We start from the raw sequence: 6826 nt of genomic DNA, 5'->3' as shown, positions 1-6826 counted from the left end.
GCCGGGAAACGCCGATAGCGACGGGCTAATTTCTGTTAGCCTGTCTATGGAGTTTTACATTATACATTAGCATTAAGCTAGCGGACTTTATGCTTAGTTGTGATGCTGGCTAACATCTAAACATCTCTGACAATATGTTGCCTCAAATACGTTGTTGATTTAACTTAGAACAGATGTAGACATCCTTGTTCATTTTATCCACGTTTAGTTGGTGTTGTGGTCTACTGCATAACTTTACCCAGAGCAGACACTTCTCTCGGTTGAGATGTGGCTTGGGAAAAGGTAAAAAAAAATCCACCCCGTGGCCCAGCCTCTCGGGATACCTAGAGTCTGAGCTGCATGTTCCCCATGCACACTGTTTGACCATTTTAAACTTAAAATGTCAAGAAAAAACATATAAAAACTAATGAAAACTGACTAACTGCAATGCATTTCAATGGACGTGGAAGCAGAGAATGTCCGAGTGTATGGGCTAGCTATGCGCACTGTGATTGGCTCATCGCGTTTGGGGGCGTGGCTTAGCCATAGGTCAATTCAGTTCAAGGTTCTTCATCGAACCCATTATAGCAGAGCCAGACTCTCTAGGATCTATTCTAATGTCAGTGAAACATGTGAACCTTGTCATATTATAGCTATTAAGGCTGATCTGACCCATATGTTCTGGTCCTGTAATAAATTGTATCATTTTTGGACTACGATATTTCAAACTCTATCTGAAGCTTTTAGCAAAGATATCCAACCTAATGCTGAAATGGCTTTATTTGGAGTTCCAGGGGAGGGTTCATTAATGACAAATAAAATTTAAAATGTGATTGCTTTTTCAACTCTCCTTGCCCAGAGAAAAATCCTGTTGGAAATCAGTGGATGAAGGACCTGATTCTATTCCTTAAGTTGGAAAAGATAAAGTATTGCGTTAGAGGGTCGACCCAAAAATTCTATGAAGCGTGGGCCCCTCTATTATCTTAATTTGAGAAACTTGCAGTTCTCCCACAAGATTAAAAATTTTAAAAAAGGCAAATAGCCTATTTGTACTGTCTTGTAGGGGTGGGAGAAAAAAATCAATTCACATAAATATCGCGATATCTTTTTTGACAATTTTTAAATCGATTTTTTTTTTTCAATAATCAATTTTTTTGTTGTTGAATTTTTTAAAATATTGTGCAATGTGCATTTGTTAGCCTTTTTTACATACAGAGAGTACAGGTTTTGAAAAGGGTTTAAGTTCACTTTATAATGGAGTATGTTAATTTATAGGCTCCTACAGTATTTGTGTGCAGATAAATGTTAAAAATGCAGACTAAAAATCGAGAGAATCTGCAATATCGTAGAATTGCAATTTAAATCGAATCGCCATCCAAAAAATCGTAGAAGAATCGAATCGGGAGAAAAGCATATCGTCCCAGCCCTAGATGTCCATTTTTTCTCTTATCGATTTGTTTTTATTTGCTTTTTATTTTTATTTCATTTATTTTTCTTTATTTATTTCTTTTGCATTACCATATTATTTTAATCTTGTATATATTTTCATACCTGTAACTTTCTTCGTATAACATTTGAGGTGTGCTTCTCACTCACAAGTTTATTTTCATTATTTAATTTATTTTTTCATATTGGCAGCACGATGGGGATGGGTGGGGGGAAAGAACATAAGAAAAATGTTGTATGTTGAATATCTGTGATCAATGTTCATTTCTTCAAATAAAAACATGTTTTAAAAAAAAAACATTTAACACTAGCACACACCAGGGTTCTTATAGTTAACTAAAGCTAAGACTAAAACTAGAAGTTAAAAATAATTCAGTAACTGAAATAAAAAAGAAAATGACCATTTAAAAAAAAATGAAAATATTATAAAATCTACAATGAACAATGCAAAACTAACTAAAAACCAATTGCAGATTGCAGATAAAATTAGATTAGTTTTCATTTTCTTAGAGGGGCTAAAGTTGCAGGAAGAGAACAGCACAGCTCAGTATGGGACTGTGTATGGGAGCATGACCGCAAGGAAAATGATGAGGACTGATGGGATGCAACTAAAAGGTAAAATCTCACAAATTTGAAAGTTCATCTTGGGAGCTCTCACTCAGAAGCTTCTACAAATCAAGGCCTTCACTTGGAAAACTAAAACTAAATAAAAACTAAACTAAAACTAGTCAAGTCCACAAAATAAAAACTGAACTAAAACTGCTTAATCATTTGTTGAACACACTAAAACCAAACAGAAACAAAAAATCTAACTGAAAAATTGAACAAAAATAAAAACCATCTTTTAAAACCTGTTTAAAGGGGCGGTGTTTAGCTCAGTTGGTAGAGCAGCCGCCCCATGTGTTGAGGCTATAGTCCTCTCTGCAGGCGGCCCCGGTTCCAATCTCGCGTCGAGTGGCCCTATCCTGTGTGTCACCCCCCCCCCCCCCCCCCCCCGCCTCCCATTTCCTGTCTCTCTCTAAAAGCCCCAAAAAATATACTTAAAAACAAACAAACAAAAAACCTGTTTTAAAATTGGCTGCAAACTCTATGTGTAAATGTGTCCAACAAAGTTTAAAGGGATAGTTCACCCAAAATTGAAATTTAATTCAAATTGATCATTATCTACTCACCCTCATGTGGACTAAGGGCTGGGAGAAGTTTCAGAGTCCTCCGTGGCTTCTCTGAGTTACAGGGGGTCTCGGCGTAGCAATGCATGTCCATAACGGTTGCAAATGGATACCAACTGTCTTCGTAACAAAAAGACACACCAAAAAACATCCAAATACCTCCATGCTGCTCGTATGTAATGTCCGTCTTGTATTGAAGCCCCAAAATGCGAAATTGTCCCGAAAAAGTCTATATTTCAAGCTTGTTTTGTAGCGGAAGCTTCTCGAAGCTCCTCTTTCCGGTTCGTCAAATTTGGACGAACTGGGAAGAGGACAGACCCTGGTTCGTCCAAATTGGACGAACCAGGAAGAGGAGCTTCGAGAAGCTTCCGCTACAAACAAGCTTGAAATATAGACTCTTTTTTTTCCCGGAACAATTTCGCATTTCGGGGCTTCAATACAAGACGGACATTACATACGAGCAGCATGGAGGTATTTGGATGTTTTTTGGTGTGTCTTTTTGTTACAAAGACAGTTGGTATCCATTTGCAACCGTTATATGGACATGCACTGCTACGCCGAGACCCCCTGTAACTCAGAGAAGCCACGGAGGACTCTGAAACTTCTCCCAGCCCTTAGTCCACATGAGGGGGAGGAGATAATGAGTGAAATTTCAATTTCGGGTGAACTATCCCTTTAAACAGACACATCCACAGGCTGGGTGTTTTCCCCCTCTTGTGGTTAACTCCTATCACTACACAAAAGACCACACACAGCCAAAACAATCTACATAACCAACTACTACACACTTAACCTGGCTGCTTCATGGTTGGATTTAATCTGTAATAGTTTGGTCTGAAATACGATCATTTTGGGATGTCTGTAGGATTATTTCATTTACAGCATTTGGCAACGCTGGTGTGAACGAATAACGTCAATGACAGAAACCCAGTGATAACCTTGTCCTACAATCACAGTCTGTAGGTTTACATCCTATTATGACAAATTTTATAATGATTTCAATTACAAATACTTTAGTTTATATAGTGACTGTCAAAAAACCCAAGGTCGCCTAACAGTGAGCAAAACAAACAAAGGTGGAGAAAACTAAAGAATTAATTAGGAAAGGCCAAGGAAAAAACTAGAACCAATTATAAACATGATTAACCACTGCAGCGTCTGATCTGATTTGCTGCCTACTTGTTTTTTATGTTTTCTGGGTTTGCACCAAACAAATTCTGTGTATACAGAATTTGTTTGTTTGGTAAAACCTGGGTGGACAACCCGGTCAACTAGCTGCTGGAAAGCTACAGGGGCCAAAACCCCTTTCTTGGGTCATTTTGCTGGCGAAATTATGCAAATATTTAGGTACTACAATGGCATAAATAGTCATACAACTATAAAATTTGGTATCTTGACACATAGGGGGAGGCATGAAATAAAGATTCTGGGGTTTGTTGCAACTCGATTTTAAGATATCACCCGCAACATCCCAAAAAAGACAAAAAAAAAAAAGTACTGCTCACCTGACAAATTCTCATGAAAACTATTATTTTTCAGTACTTTATGGAGAATATCTATGTTTAACATGTATATAGAAAACTTCCTTAATTCATAAGCTTCCATTTGAGTCCAAGATAGCCTTTCTACTAGCTACTGGAAAGCTACAGGCTGTCTCCAAACAATGCAACACCTATTGTGAAAAACTACATGTTAACTGACATGATCAGACAGAAACCATTCTATTTCTGGTCTCCCCAAAGTGAACAGATAGATAGAGAAGACCGTTGGCCACAGCAAGTGGGACTTTGGAGATAGAAAGGCTATTTTAGACTCAAATGGAAGCTTATGAATTAAGGAAGTTTTCTATATACATGTTAAGCATAAATATTCTCCATAAAGTGCTGAAAAATAATAATTTTCATGAGAATTTGTCAGGCGAACAGTACTTTTTTTTGTCTTTTTTGGGATGTTGAGGGTGATATCTTAAAATCGAGTTGCAACAAACCCCAGAATCTTTATTTCATGCCTCCCCCTATGTGTCAAGATACCAAATTTTATAGTTGTATGACTATTTATGCCATTATAGTACCTAAATATTTGCATTTACATAATTTTGCCAGCAAAATTACCCAAGAAAGGGGTTTTGGCCCCCTGTAGCTTTCCAGCATCTAGTTGACCGGGTTGTCCACCCAGGTTTTAATCCTTCAAGTTCCTAGATATCATTTCTGCTTTTAAACCTTTTACAACGCTCCGTGTCTGTTTTTTTTGCTTTGCCCCCTGGGTAGTAAGTGAAAATCTGTATAATAAACCAGATTCTGACTCTGATGTTGTTGTCTCTCTCCTCCTCCTCCTCGTTCTTGCCCTCATGTTGTTCTTTCCTCTCTCTTACCTCGGCTCACACTCTTCTCCACGTTTGTACTCGTCCTCCCACTGTGTCTGGACACAACAGCATCTTGCTGCTCCCAGCTGAGTCTGACAAAGACGCTCTGTCAGAGAGAGAAGCTGCCCGTCTTCATCTGCTGATCCTGCATTTTAAAAACCAACAACAATAACAAGTCAGTTTACTGTGTGCCCAGTGTTTAATCCAACATTTAATAATAATAATAGATATGATAAAGAGATAAGAGAGAATATCTGTGCCCAAAATGCCTGGTATCCTGAAATGAAAATATAGATATACTAGATATTTGAATTTGAATTTGAATTTTTTTTTATTTTTGCACAAAGTTAAAAGAATACAACATAAAACATGGTAGGTAACAATAGGACAGTGCAGGGAGAGGCAAAAGGCCACAAGGGGCTTATTTTGTAAGCCTCCACCTTATATTACAGTTTAATGTGAAAAAACACAAAATAACGTGAAAAAAAATAGATATAGATATGCATATAGATACTACACTATATCTGAATAAATTAGAGTAAATTGGAATGAAATATAATGAGTATTTATTTATTAGTTGTTTATAATTAAGAAAACAAAGGTGCCTCTGCTTCACCTTGTAACAAAAAATACAAATTAAAAAGCATCAAAGTAGAAAGAATGGGTTGGATGTGATCAATCAAAGCAGAAGCAGTGATCAGAGAGAGAAAAAAAAACATAAAAACAGTGGACCAACAGTGGATGAGTTTGACTTTGATTATTGATCATCATGATGCTAATTGTCCTAGTACAGTAATGTTATGTATCCAATAAGACCCAGTAATGGGAGTAAGTTAGGAGGTTTAACTGGTTGTTTCTAGAGAAATAAAGTTTATTTCTTGAGCTTCTCCTCCGCCGCCCTCCTGGCAGCGCCGAGCTCCGCCTCGGCTTTCAAGGATAAAGAGGTGAGGAGGAAACATAAGTCCGTGTTAGCATCGTTAGCTTAGCACCGCTACACGAATGGGCGACGCTCGGAAGGCTAAACGACGTAATTTCCGGGCTAATTAGCTAGTAAGCAGCTAAGATACAGAGCCAGCAGAGAGCCAAGACATACCTGTACACTTTGAACAACACAGGATTCACCTACCTCAAAGACACAGGAGCCAGACCTTCTCACAGAGAGCTAGCAGCAACCTGTCATTCACAACTCTCCGTAACGCCAGTCTGCCAGTGCGAAAAGGTGAGTTTTGTAAACAGTCTCATTAAGAGGGGAATTAGCTGACCAGACCAAACTTGGGAACTTGGACTTGGTTCAGACCAAAACTGTTTGTTTGTGTATCAGCCTGTAAACATTTTTACCTCGGACTTTACAGGTCGAGGACTGACCTGACTCACGTACACACTCTAGTGGTCAAGAGAGGAATTGCAGCTTTACGCCTCTTCCGGTTTTATTGTGAAACGTATTCTGTTGTTTATTTTATTCTGTTAATGAACCTGCCTTGGCAACATATTTTCTGGTTTAACCACCAGACTGATAACCCATCACTCTTACTTAAATGTTCTTGTTCTTGTCCAAGGAAATGTAAAGTAAATTCGGGCAATACAGCACACAAAACCAGAACTGAAATGGCAGTAGCCTACAACAGGCAACCTTAAAATAATGGAAAAGGTTGAGAGTGAACAGATAAGTTAAAGGGACAACGAGGAGTTTTGGAAAAGCGAAGCGTTTTCACACTACATTTATGAGCCTCCGCGCGCACCGTAAAATTCTTTTGACCGGCGCAAGACGGACTCATGTTTTCATTCATCAATTAAAGTCAGAGGTTCAAAGAGGTTCACATACCGTTGTAGTTCCGACCATAAACGGCGATTTAGCTGCGTTATTCTCATG

Source organism: Trachurus trachurus (genome assembly GCF_905171665.1).
Source record: "Trachurus trachurus genome assembly, chromosome: 14".
Classification (NCBI taxonomy): Eukaryota; Metazoa; Chordata; class Actinopteri; order Carangiformes; family Carangidae; genus Trachurus; species Trachurus trachurus.
This window is presented reverse-complemented; position numbering follows the sequence as displayed.